Source organism: Podarcis melisellensis (assembly GCF_964234715.1).
Source record: "Podarcis melisellensis genome assembly, chromosome: 2".
NCBI lineage: Eukaryota > Metazoa > Chordata > Lepidosauria > Squamata > Lacertidae > Podarcis > Podarcis melisellensis.
The window spans coordinates 106,759,394-106,773,943 of NC_138529.1; the positions used below are offsets into that span (position 1 = coordinate 106,759,394).

At 46.4% G+C, this 14,550-nt stretch overlaps 1 long non-coding RNA gene across 1 annotated transcript; it reads right to left on the reverse strand.

Moving 5' to 3' along the window:
• Positions 1-1,221: 1,221 nt before the first annotated feature.
• On the reverse strand, positions 1,222-5,412 carry LOC309365399. The gene is made up of 3 exons (XR_014166107.1): positions 5,322-5,412; positions 4,066-4,176; positions 1,222-1,997 (listed from the first exon to the last, which is right to left on the reverse strand). It is a non-coding gene; the product is annotated as an uncharacterized lncRNA (long non-coding RNA).
• Positions 5,413-14,550: the final 9,138 nt, after the last annotated feature.

Below are 14,550 nucleotides of genomic sequence, written 5' to 3' on the forward strand. Positions count from 1 at the left end.
CCATCATGCACCACTATGGGCTTTAAGATATTGGGGAGGCTAGGGAAATATTAAAAGATATGTGAGGGAGGCCCTGTTTGTTGTCCTGTCCATGGCTGTAGTACTTTATGTGACTGTGAACCTCTGCTGTAGAAGAGTTCCCCCGCCCCTTATTGACACATCTTCATCACTACACAAAGTGATTTCTGGTCTGCCTTACAGAGAGGGGTGAAATGAGTTTTGTTCTATTTGTTCCCATGACTCTGTCAGCAGACCTGGACCTAAAGGTATACGTGGACCAGAGCTTAAGCCACTGCGAATCTTCCAGTTCACCTGTAGGGTCTGCCTCCTACACTGATTTCAAAGTAATAATTGAAGAGAACTGGGATTGTATCAGTAGGAAATATACCACACAGCCCCTGCTTTCCTGGGTGTTTCATTATTAGTAGAAGTTTATTTATCCCCAGCCACCCCTCTAAGTCCAGGACTTTGTTTAATTTAAAAATACTCACACAACGAGTTTTCCCCATTTTATTTTTTCACTCAGCCTGCTTCATTCCGAGACTTAAATCAGCCCCCATGCACACTGTATGGAAGCACCCCAAAGGTGAGAGGCCAGCGAGCAGATATGGCCAGGGGCTGAGACTGACCAGAGACTGAAATCCATTTTTAAAACATCTACTGCACCTACATTAGCAAAACGCTTTTGAGTTTCTGAAAGACATAGTCATCACAATCTCATAGGAAATGAAGACGTATTGTCGCACTGCATGCAAATCTAGCAATTATGTTATCTATTATATTTCAAACAGCCGCCTCCCACCAGTCCAAAATACAGGAGTTTAAACTTTGCTACATTACTTTTACATGGCAGTTTTAAGAAGAGAGAAAAGAAAATATATTCCAGCTCTCTTACCAACCAGGGTGTCAGGGGGACAGGGTTCACTGGACTCAGGACAGATGAGAATTCGGAATCCAATGGACAAAACCCAGGAGAGTCTGGGTCCAGCCCCCTACCTGACCCCCTTGACTGCGAGTGTGGGATGGGAGGATCTAACAACGCAGTTCAGGACTGACCAATCATTAGAATGCTCCCAAGTTAGGGGAGATACCTGTTGTGCCCAATGTAAAAAATCACGGTCTATGGATGGGGCTAGTTACTTGTCTGTGTTTCTTTAGCCCTTGCAGTGTTTGTCATGCCAGCTCAGATCCCTGTACAGACATATTGTGGCCAGGGGACGGTTTTGCTTTTGCTTTTCTGGGTGTTTAATACCATGGCTTGGCTGGAGTGAGAAATCTTTCTTTAAATCCTTGCATCGGCAAAATCCCCAGCCTAGCCACTCATCATCAAACTCAGTTGAATTCAGCACAGCTTATTCTTGGGCACACGGCATAGTTATATATTTAAATCAAATGGTTGAGAACGACTGAGGAATCTGTCTACAAAATCTTGCAACTGCAAAATCCTGAGCCTGTGTACTCAGAAGTAAGCTTCGCTGAATTCAATGCAGCTTACTCCTGAAGAAGACAAATTGGCAAATAGCCTTAACATCAGAACTGTCCAAAGGCTTTAGCGTTGTACTAGATAACAGTGGGGAAGGGAGAAGCTTAGAAACAATGACAGAAAGATAGCAAAATTAGGCGTCTTAGCTTGAGAACATAGATGGAAATTTTGACATGGATAATGGTTTAATAAAAATAAAAATCAGGCTAATATATTCTATATCCTTTTCTGTGGTTTGTCCAATTAAAACAGGGCTTCCTGGCTTCCATGATGGAGCAAGAGCATGAACTCTTTTAATACAATGTCTTTGGGAGATTTACACCTAACAGCATAACTGTTACAACCACAACCAATTTAAGAATACAATATTAAAATCACTCAATGCAAAAGTCAGTAAAACAGCAGTCTACTTTCTTTTTAACGTAATTGTAGCGCGTCCAAACCTTTCCACAGTACTTTCTGAAGGATTCGGGGGGACAGGATTTGTGGACTAGTTTTAATTCACCGGTTTTGACTGCAGAGAGAAAGGAAAGCATTTGCATTTGAATGAATGTGATTTTATTAGCCTAGTCCATAGACCATAACAAGAGAAAGGAGAACATACCAAAAAGCACAAAGGTTTACTACACATCCAAGTAAAATACCTCGAACAAAATTTTGATTTTTAATTTGCTTTAAAAAAAGTAGGGGGGGGGGAATCAACATTAAAATAAAATGAAGTTAAAGGATGGGAGAGATACATGCCAGAATAAATCTATAATCTTAAATCTCAGAATCTCTACCACAATGATCTAAAATGGATCCCAAATTCATTTTCCTAAGTCTGGAAGCCCTTACTGCAAAAGAGGTCCATGTTCAATTGACATATCCATTTGTTCCTTGGAATGAAAAGCTTCCATTTCAATCCCTGTCTAACATGTCATCTCCTTAAGTAACTATTTTAAAATATCTGTCTGTCCACTAGCTGTTTTAAGGCACAGAAGCAGGGCCTCCTGTGGACGCTTTGTGGCCTCTTGCTACTGATCTCATTTTCTCCAAGAAGCACAGAATCTGGCAAGGACCCCGTTATTTCCAAAGCTAGTGGAACCACGCAAGCATGGAGGCTCTGGTATCCCTGGGAAGCAGGGACTATGGCAGCCAGGGCAGTGCTCCTGATACTATGCTGCAGAATGGTGCACCTCAGCCTTATGAGGAACAGTTGAGGGAGTAGGGTATGTTTAGCCTGGAGGAGAGAAGACTGAGATGTGATGTGATAATCATCTTCAACTATCTGAAGGCCTGTCACATGGAAGATGCATCAAGGTGTTTTTTCCTGCTGCTCCAGATGGTAGACCCCATACCAGTGGCTTCAAATTATAAGAAAGGAGATTCAAACTAAGCAATAAAAAGAGCTTGAACTAGATTAAAAAAGGTAAAGGTAAAGGACCCCTGACTGTTAAGTCCAGTAGCAGACGACTCTGGGGTTGCAGCCCTCATCTTGCTTTACAGGCCGAGGGAGCCGGCATTTGTCCGCAGACAGTTTTTCCGGGTCATGTGGCCAGCATGACTAAGCTGTTTCTGGTGCAATGGAACACCGAAACCAGAGCAGCGTACGGGAACGCCGTTTACCTTCCCACCAGAGCGGTACCTATTTATCTACTTGCACTGGCGTGCTTTTGACCTGCTAGGTTGTCAGAAGCTGGGACCGAGCAAGGGAACTCACCCCTTTGTGGGGATTCAAACCACTGACCTTCTGATCAGCAAGCCCAAGCAGCACAGTGGTTTAGACCACAGCGCCACCCACTGCCCTATTGAACTAGATTAGGGATGCCAAAAGTCCAGGTTTACCCAGACATATCTGTGAAATTGCATCGGGGGGGGGGATTTTCAGTAATTTCTAAAATGTCTGGGAAAATCCAGGCATATGGAAACTCCAATTTATTTTGGCAAATCTCTTTTAGAAAAGTTCCAAAACTTACTTTGGTGTCCGGATTTTCACTTTTTAAAAAGTTGGAACTCCTAAACTAGATAACAATTGGGATCCCTTCTATTTCTAAAGTTCCATGATGTGTGATTCTTCTTCTTCTTCTTCATTATTATTATGACAAATAATAATCATAAATAAATAAGAATTAAAAATTGCACCCCACCACCAAGACCATTCCATTGTAACTATCAGACCTCCCAAAATTTCAACAACTCTTGCGATGGTTTGACCCCTTTCCGTTTTAACAGTACAAATTCTACAAACACGCTCCATATCTTCTCGAAACCATTTTTCCTGCATGTTCCCCGTCTTACCTTAAAGGCACATATTAATTTATCATTAATAGCTATATCCCACACCTCTTTATACCATTCTTCCATTTTGTATTCTGCTTGCCTCTTCCACTTCCTAGCTATCATAATTTGTGCAGCTGCCAATAAATTTGTCAGCAAGTCCTTCATAGCTATGAAGGCTATGTGTGGTTCTGTTGACCACTTGGAAACAGAATGCTGAACTAGATGGATCTAGCAGGGCTCCTTATGACCACTGAGAAGGCAGGTGCCCTGCGCCCCCCTAGTTACACAAACGAAGAATTTAAAGAGGAAAGGTTCCTTACCACTGTACAATTCCATCAAGCTGCAGAATTCTCCTTCACATTCCTCAAAACCCTCACTGCATATTGGGAATGGAGGAAATGAATTGCATTTTTTGCACTTTACAGCATCTACTGCAAAAGAGAGGAAGTTTTGATTTTATTGTTTGATCCTGAAAACATTACTTTACAATTCACCAAATCAGGGGCTTTGTTCTAGGACTCACGGGTAGGCAAACTAAGGCCCAATCGCCTTCTAAATCCGGCCCACGGACGGTCAGGAATCAGCTTGTTTTTACATGAGTAGAATGTGTGCTTTTATTTAAAATGCATCTCTGGGTTATTTGTGGGGCATAGCAGTTCGTTCATTATTATTTTTTTCAGAATATAGTCCGGCTCCCCACGAGGTCTGAGGGACAGTGGACCGGCCCCCTGCTGAAAAAGTTTGCTGACCCCCTGATTCTAGGTTAAACCCGGGGCTCCAAGCTCTCAGCGTTTTGCAGAGGTCCTGGGTCTCCTTTCACTTCCTGCCTTTTTAAAAATTTTCCTTCCTAATGGGCAGCTGTCTGTGCCGCAACACATAGTACCAGTGAGACCCCAGCAAAACCCGTCCTAATTTAAGTAGGGATGCATCAATATTTATTGTCTTAAGCTCCCCAAATCCTATTGGCACCGAAAGCTAACAGTAAGATTAAGGATTTTTTTCCCCTTTGAAAATTGGTCTAAACTTGTATGGATTTTGATATTGAAATTGTAGGCATATTTGTGGCTTGGTCCTGTGGAGGGTTGTGTTCCTCTCCTTGATGGTGGACAAGAGATTTAAAAAGAAAAAGAGGGCACACTGCTGTCCGCAGAACTGAGCTCTGACACAAACTCAACATTTACCCAAACATGCCGAGTACTGACACCAATGCTGCAAAGCCCATTTGGAGATTTCTCCATTTTAGGAAGTGAGGTGGAGGAATAACATGCAATAACTAGGGGACTGTTTTTTGTTTTAACCATCCTGAGGTAGTAGAGGAAGAGTTTGGATTTGATATCCCACTTTATCACTACCCAAAGGAGTCTCAAACGGATAACATTCTCCTTTCCCTTCCTCCCCCACAACAAACACTCTGTGAGGTCAGTGAGGCTGAGAGACTTCAAAGAAGCGTGACTGGCCCAAGGTCACCCAGCAGCTGCATGTGGAGGAGCGGAGACGCGAACCCGGTTCACCAGATTACAAGTCTACCGCTCTTAACCACTACACCACACTGGCTCTCAGTAATGCAGAGACTTACCTCCAGACTTGAGGCAAAGTAAAACACAGAATGCAAGCAGCCAAGCCTGAGCCATTTGTGGGCCTCGGTTGTCAAGAAAGAAGCCTTGCCCCATTGGAAAGCTTTTTTTAAAATGAAGAGACTGCTTTTAAAGGCTGGCAACTGAGAAACTACAGAGCTGACCTCCAGCCAATGAGTCGTTAGTCAGCTACACATCAGTTGGTTTGAGGAAACAGGCTGAATATAGCTTTTATGGGGGAAAATAAGTGCCTTTTTATGAAAGGCAATACGCTCTGGTGGTTTTAAACAGCAGGGATGTGGTAGCAGTTCCCTCAAGCTGTTTGGGGCATGGTGTACTGATCATTGAGACAAATCCGAATAAGATATGGAGGGATCCGCAGATTGTCCCAGACCTCAGATACTATCTTATGTGAAGGGAATATTTATTCCTTTTAATGGGTTCCCTGTCCACCTCCATATTTCTTGGTTGGTTGAGTCACATAGAATCAAAGCTGGGGTTGATGCTTGCGACAGGGGAGAGTTAGAAGGCAGGTCGCTTGGTTTTCTGGTTAGTCAGTTGAGGGAGGCCATTTGATCTTGGATGCTGAGTACTAGGAGAACCATCTGAATATGCTAGTGCTGTGCTAAGGGGTATGAGTTCCTTAAAGGGTAAAGGGACCCCTGACTATTAGGTCCAGTAGTGGCCGACTCTGGGGTTGTGCCGCTCTTCTCACTTTACTGACCGAGGGAGCTGGCGTACAGCTTCCGGGTCATGTGGCCAGCATGACTAAGCCACTTCTGGTGAACCAGAGAAGCACACGGAAATGCCGTTTACCTTCCCGCCGGAGCGGTACCTATTTATCTACTTGCACTTTGACGTGTTTTCGAACTGCTAGGTTGGCAGGAGCAGGGACTGAGCAAACAGGAGCTCATCCCCATCACAGGGATTCAAACTGCCGACCTTCTGATCGGCAAGTCCTAGGCTCTGTGGTTTAACCCACTGCGCCACCCGCGTCCCTATGAGTTCCTTAAACAGCCCGTCTATTTTAAAGCATACTCAAGTACACAGGTCACTGTAATCATACCAGCTGCCATTTGTTTGCTTCTTATTGGAATTTTGTGACTCTACAGAGTGGATGCCAATCTACCAATGCCCAGGCTGCATCAATACCTGTGGTTAGGAAAGTGATGGGAAGATACAGGGGCAGAGGAAGGGGTGTGTGGTGGGGCTGCCCTGGGTGTCACCACTGAGGTGGTGACAAAATGCTGGGTGGCACTCGCCACAGGGCCTGCAGCGTGCCCGAGCCACACGTCTCTCCTGGGTCTGCCTACTGCCGCCCCCGCCCCCCCCAAAATTCAGGGCAGCTGAGTGGGAGGAGGCAAGCAGACTCCTTGGAGGCCCCACGGAGCGTCCTGCCCTGGCTCGCCCTGCCCCATGGGCAGCTGGCCCCGCTCCTGGGCACAGGGCACGTGCGCCACCCCAAGCGTCCAGTCAGCTTGCTCCGCCGCTGGGAAGATACTGGTCGTTGATTGCAGTATCATCAGCTTAATGAAGTATTTAAGTTGGATAAAAAGAACAGGGTTTTTTTTAATAAAACGTCCCAGTTTTAAAAAGAGTTGCTAGAAAATAAAAATAAATTATTTCCCAAAATGTATAAACTATTATTGGAATGGCAAACAGAAGATGAGGAGGTAAATCAGTGATGATACACTGGGCAAGAGACTGGTTATAATATGGCTGCATGGCAGAGGTAATGGACTGTGGATTTAAAATGTACAGCATGCTATACTTTGGGGGGCGGGAACTGTACAAAAATGCTGTATCAATGACATTTAACCCCTAGTAAATTAGCTAAAATGTATAAATCGAAATCAAACGTATACTGGAAACATAAGGATAAAGAGGGTGTCTTTTTTCATATGTGGTGGATGTGTAAAGTAGTAATGGGAAATGTTTTATAATGAGTTGAAAAAAACTGTTGAAGATTTTATTTTTTTTAAGGAAGCAGAAACTTTTCTTTTAGGAATAATTGGTGTGGAGAACCCGATGGATCAGAAAAAAAAATCTTTATGTGCGTGACCATTGCTGCCCAGATGGAAAGAAGATACAGTCCCGATCAAGGAAGAGTAGCAGATAAAATTAATTGACTATGCCAAAATGGCAAAGCTCACGGGAACAGTTAGAAACCAGGAAGAGGTAACCTTTAATAACGAATGGGTGAAGCATAGAGTTTATTTGAAAAATTATTGCAAACAATTAATTTCATGAGTAGGATTGATGTATTGATGAGCCAGTGTGGCGTAGTTGTTAAGAGCGGTAGTCTCGTAATCTGGTGAACCGGGTTCGCTTCCCCGCTCCTCCACATGCAGCTGCTGGGTGACCTTTAGCTAGTCACACTTCTCTGAAGTCTCTCAGCCCCACTCACCTCACAGAGTGTTTGTTGTGGGGGAGGAAGGGAAAGGAGAATGTTAGCCTCTTTGAGACTCCTTAAAAAGGGAGTGAAAGGCGGGATATCAAATCCAAACTACTACTACTACTATTCTTCTTCTTCTTCTTCTTCTTCTTCTTCTTCTTCTTCTTCTTCTTCTTCTTCTTCTTCTTCTTCTTCTACGTAGAACTTGTAGCTAAAAGAATTGAAGTAAGGAATAATTAAAGATGTCCCTCTTCCCCTTCAGTAGCTCACTGATAAGAATTAGCGAGCCGTTGATAGTTTTATAGTCCTTTTGATTGCAGCACCATGTTGCCAACACAAGCAGGCAACCCTCAGCAATGAGAAGAGTTGCTTACTCTGAATCATCCTTGCGACTTCCGCAGCAAGGAGCACGAAGTTCTTCCCCATCTCTGCCTCCTTTGTTCTCTGATACGTTCAGACCGATGAGTCTGAGGGGCTTCCTCTACACTCTCGATTGACGTATCGCCCAACTGCCCCCTTCCTTCTGGTTCTCTCATCCTTATCTCAAAACTGGGCAGCTCCCCTCTTTGCTGTTCATCTGCTGTGTGCAAGTCTGACTCTCTCTCTCTACTTCTGAGAATGCTGGAGGCGAGGGGAGTCAGTGGATATTCCCCCTCCTTTTCTGAACTGGGCTGATCTGCCTGTGTCTGCGTTCCCCAACCTTCCTCTTCAGAGCATTCCCTGACAAAAGATTAGCAAAAATTGAAAGTATAAAGGAAATGCAACTAAATTACATTTTTTAGAAACTGTCAACTCACATCAAAATGTCATTTTCTCTGCTGCAACCTTTTATTAAGAAATAATAAATTAAATGTTGGATTTTCTGTGAAAGAATTCGATACAAGGTGAAGTGTGTGAGGAATTGAATGGGTGGTGGAAAGGCGGAAAGAAGAGCTAATTTGTCTGCGACTAGGCGGTGTAATCTGGACGGTTCTGCCAGGGGCGCAAGATCACCTAGCTACGGCTCTGCAGGAAACCACAGGCAGGGAGAGGGCTCTTGTTGTTGTTGTTGTTGTTGTTTATACCCCACCTATCTGACTGGGTTCCCCCAGCCACTCCGGGTGGCTTACAGAATATATAAAATATAATAAAGTATCAAACATTTAAAAATTTCTGATACAGGGCTTCAGATGTCTTCTGAAAGTTGTAAAGTTCTTTATATCCTTGACATCTGAAGGGTGTTTCATAGGGTCTTGCCTGAGGCTTTTCCACAGGCCATTTGAGTATAGCATGCTGAACTAGATGGGTGGTTGACCTAATCCAATTGCGTGTCGAGGTCCCCAGGTCCACCCCAATAACTCCCACATCACACAGAAATTTTTGTTTAAGATTTTGGCATAATTTTGGCCACAACTTTATTAAAATACAAATTTGTGAGTGGTTGCGTAGGCATTGGTTGCGACTATCTGCCCCCACCATGGGGGACAGACTGACATTCCGCACGATGCGAAAGTCAGAATGGGGGAATACACTTGGGGGTTACGCGGAGCAGGGAACCTGCCCTCACCCCAAATGCAACCAGGAGCTCATTGCTATGGCCCGAGCCCCCTTGACAGAGTGGACAAGCAATAGTTAGCCCCCAATTCCTTTAACGGAATCCCTTGCAGCAGCAGCATTAGAGGGGCAGGCACTCAACCTACCAAGGGCAGGCACTCAACCACTGCCCCTCAACCAACCAAACCATAAACCAATGCCTAACCGCCACCGAGCACTCAAGCTCGCCGCCAACCACTCACAACTGCAACCCCACCTTCAAACCCAACACAACAGAATTTAACCATGTGTCATTTCCCAACGGGGAAAGATGCACACCATCGTCCCTGAAAAGGACGGCCTCCTTGAAGGTGATATTGGGGTGCGCAATCACGGAACCACCATGAGCAATGACTGTTTTCATTGCCACCTTATTAACGCGCTTTCTGGCTCCTTCAGTGGCAGCTGGACAGCGACTGCCACGCCAGGTGCGCCTCTGCAGCAACTGGGACCAAAAAACTTTCACACCTGGTAAAAACTCTGCCAATTCAACTAAGTCCCTTTGAATTGTAAAGCGTAAAGAACAACAGTCTGTGGCGGGCAGATCGTTTTCCCCCAACTGGAGCACGATAGCTGAAGGGGGCCCTTCCAACTTCACGTGCTTCCGAACAAGGGGAAGCAATTCGACCCACAGCATTCGACGTCTGGTCAGCCAGGACACCTGCACGTGATGAGGCAGGCCAAGACTGGGTCCAAGTCCAGACTCCCTCGCTCTGATGCTGGCCCAGTGGACAATGCTGTGGCCCACCATCCAAATGCGAACAGCCGCCACACCTAAGAAAGACAAGCAAATGTAAGTACAAGCAATCAACGACGGCTATGCACATAGCCGCGAAACGCATTAGACTTCCAACGACCCATGTTCTTAATTCTTTCTACAGACAACCCCCAATGAGCTGCCGAAGTGGCAGCACCAATGCGGAAAGAATGAGGGGCGTAATCTGCTGCCGTCAAACCGCAAGCTGCAATCACTTTGCGCATTACCTTGGCAAATTGATGCCTGGCCAATGGGGCACCATTCTTGTGAATAAAGAAGGGACCCTCCCCCTTAGGCCTAAGGTTCAAATATTTGGAGGTATCCTTAACCGGGCAAGGACCTTTACCCCCAGCGGCGGGGAGCCTAAGAGTAGCACCCCTGCCTAACTGGTCTGTCTTTGAATTCCGGATAGATAGGACCACCTCCGAAGGGGATAGAGTTACGTCCTGCAAAAGCAAACCCCTAGACTCTCTGCCCCGGATGACCTCCAATACCACCTCACCTACCCTCAGGGCACCAAAAAAGGCCAAAGAAAAGGCGGCTGAAAAAAGCCGCGCTTCATATCTGGACCAGCAGATGCTCCTCAACTTCGAGCGCATGCTGGTAAGCAAATCAAATGTTATAGGCTTTCTTACCAAAGGGGGTCGCGCTCCAAGCCTCCCCCAACCTTCCAGAGCCCTGCGCACAACAAATTTGGCGCAAGGATCCTTATTAAAGAAAGCTTTACAGAAAAAGGAGATGGCCGCTGCTTGGATCCTGAGCGTCCTGGCCGCTTGACCCAATTGGAAAAGGTGCGCCAAATACTGCAGCACCTGTGAAGTAGAAGGAGATAACACAATCTCCATAGACAAAGACTGACGACAAAATTTTAAAAAGTCAGTCCAAGCTCGATTATATGAGCGCAGAGTGGAAGGTGAAATGGATGCGGCTACTCCCTGTAAGGCTAATTGCTGCCAAGGTTCCAGAGATGATCCGGGAAATTTTCTGGCAGCAGATTCGCCTCTGGAGCAAGGGACCTGAACCGCTCCATCTGAAAACGGGACAGAGCATCAGCGATTTCGTTAGAAACGCCAGGGATGAATCGAGCTGAAAACACAATGTTAAAGCGCAGGCAATGCAAAACAAAAGCCCTGAGAAGGGCCGATACCCTGGCTGAACGGGACGACTGTTTTGCCAACACGTTCACAACGGCCTGGTTATCAGACCAGAAACAGACTCGATGGTCCTTGAATTCCTTGACCCACAGGTGCACTGCCACTGCAATGGGAAAGAACTCAAGAAAAGTTAAGTCCCGCGTAATAGGCTCCCCTCGCCACGATGGCGGCCAGGGCAATGCGCACCAACGACCTTTCCAGTATAGCCCAAAACCCAGAGAGCCTGCTGCATCAGAATGCACTTGGAAGTCATTATGGAGGTTCAAAGTGTCCTGCCATAATGACACCCCATTGAATTCATTCAAGAATTCAAGCCATAACTGCAAATCCGCCTTTACACCAGGTGACAGTCGCACCCGATGATGAGGGGCACGCAAGCCGGCCGTAAGCCTGGCCAGGCGCGCACAGAATGGGCGACCGGGAGCCACCACCCTGCATGCAAAATTAAGGTGGCCTAATAAGGACTGCAACTGACGCAATGTCACCTTACGTAATGGGAGCATCTCTTCTATTATCCTTCGCAAATTAACCAATTTGTCCTCAGGTAAGCGAGATGTAGATGCAACTGTATCCAATTGGATACCTAAATATGTCAATTGAGTGGAAGGTCCCTCGGTTTTATCCGATGCCAATGGGACACCCAACTCCTCCGTAAGAGATGCGAAAGCCTGAAGCAAGGCCAAGCAGTCACCCGTGTCCCTTGCTGAGGCCAGTAAAAAATCGTCCAAAAAATGGGTCACCCCATCCAGGCCGGTTTTAAAACGCAAGGCCCAGTCAAGAAAAGTACTAAAGCACTCGAAAGCTGCGCATGAAATTGAGCAGCCCATGGGCATGGCTTTATCAAAATAAAATGCCCCTTCAAACTGGAACCCTAAAAGCCAGAAATCCTGAGGATTAATTGGCAACAAACGAAAAGCAGACTCAATGTCGCATTTCGCCAGCAGGGCACCTGTCCCAAATTTTCTGATCATCTTGATCGCATGATCAAGAGTAGCGTATTTTACTGAACAAAGCTCCGGGGGGATAGCGTCATTTACTGACGAACCCTTGGGGTGTGATAAGTTATGAATAAGGCGAAATTCCCCGGGGGCTTTCTTCGGAACAATTCCCAAGGGGGAGAGATGCAGATTAGCGAAAGGAAGAGCCAGGAAGGGGCCTGCCATACGACGTAAGGCAATTTCTTTCTCAATCTTTTTACGTGCCACTTCATGCCTTTCCCTAACTGACTGCTGATTAACCGGATTCCGTGCTACGGGGACCGTAGCTACCGGAATCCTAAAACCAGAAGAAAAGCCTTCCTGTAAATAAGCAGCTGCCTCACGGTTAGGGTAAAACTGCAACCAATGAACCAATTCTGGAAGCCGTACCGGCGTATAAGCTAAAACCATATCCGCCTCACTTAGAAGTGCCAGCTGCTGTTTGAGGGGGGGCTGCTTTTGCAGCTTGTGACCCCCCCTTTCCCCCACGAAAGGGCCGGCGGCCTCCAAAGCAAGTGGAGCCCGGGTGGTTGCCACCACATTTTTCGCAGACATGAGGAAACCTACATGATTGTCGCTGGCAAGAGCCTTTACTGTAATCCCAGCAATACAAGCGCTTTTTAAAACCTCCTGTTTTTGTCTTTTGAGGTTCAGGGGTCTTCTTTTCAAACTGAGGGGCCACATAAGTGGTCCATACATCCAAATCCCTCCGATCCCATCGGGCCGTGGGAATTTTTGCTGCCCTTCTTCTGAAATTCTCATCATAATCAAAGGCAGCATTCTGACCAGCCATTTCGAACGCCTTACGTACGATAGACTGGTAGACAATTAAATGAACCGCTCTCTTGGGATAACATGCTGAAACGATCCCGGCAAAAACCTGGAAACAATCCAACCAGTGCTCGAAGGTTCTATCCACTTTAGAATCAGCAGCCCGTTTCTTAGAGGATAGAACTGACTTCTCTTGGGCCTGCGAACTGTCTACTGGAGGGCTCAGTTTGAACATGTCGACATAGCGACCGTTCAATATCCTAGTTCTCAACTTCTTTGAAAGGTGACACCCTGGGATCACATCCCTAACCGAATTAGTCGACTTCTTAATATCAGGTAACAACACCCCATTTAAGTATTCCTGAGTGGCCCCATATTTTGCTCGATGGGAGTTGGCCCTCCGCTCCCAAATCCATTTGGGAAAACCAGAAGCCGATTCTCCCAGACCCCAATAAAATTCTGAGGAGGCCTCAGACTCAGACTCTGAAGTCTGCGATGTACCTGACGATGAAGAGGAGGTGTCCCTCCGCCCTCTCTTCACACGCTTTCCAGAAGACTTCTTGTGGCGGCGTGTGCCGCCCGAAGAGGACTTGGCTGGCACAGGTAGGCTGTCCTCCTCAGAAGACTCTGATGCTGGACCTTGAAGTGCAGTGCCTGGGACAGACTGAGAAGAGGTAGCAGGTGACTGATCAGAACCCACGGAAGTACTAGGTAAGGGTTGCAAAGCTGACCCTGGCCTAGAAGACCCCCCATGCCTAGAAGGGGCCTTTCCCCGTCGCCCCCTCCCGGTTGTGCGCCGAGAAGGGGTTCTGCCCTCCCGCGTGTGACTAGATGCAGGGGCTGAGCCTGCATTCCTAGAAAACTGAGAATCAGAAAACAAAACACCAGACATGGGCAGATCATTTTCATCGCTAGATGCGGAATCAGAAGGTGAAGAAACTGCAGCCGCAGTGGTCACCGCCGGTTGCTGGCTAGGCCCGGCGCTACAGCGTTGGATCAGGCCATCTACTTCAGAAGCAAAGCGAGCCAAAGCAGCTGGATCACCCGCCAGGCTCGAAACCAAAGATTGCAGACGCCCTGAGGCTTGACCAGTCGAGGGGGATCGAAGCGACTGAGAAGGTCCCCGAATGGTCCTTTTAGGCGGAACGGTCAAGGCAGGCTGCGCTGGGACTCTCTTAGGAGACATGATGGCTACCAAGAAAGAGAAATATCAACACGAGAAAAGAAGTTAATGCACCCCAGATACCTGGCGATCACAAAATGAACCAAATTAAAACAGTAAGCTACTTAATTAAGGAGCATCCAATTAACCAGAAGGTGCCTTTTCCTTTATTGGCTACTAGCTGGCAGCAAATTAGCTTCCCTGTACTAAAATAAAACAACAGGCTGCAATGCACAGAATGTCCACAAAGTGGACAGTTAACAGTCTAAAGTATTTCTTTATAATTAAATCAGGGAGGCAGCAATGCTCAGAATGGCCACCAGATGGCAGCAATTATGAGCCTGAATAAAGCAATAATAAAACAGGCTGCAGTGGCTCAGAACGGCCACTAGAGGGTGTGCGTGAGCAATTTAAATCAGGGAGGCTGCAATAAAGCAATAATA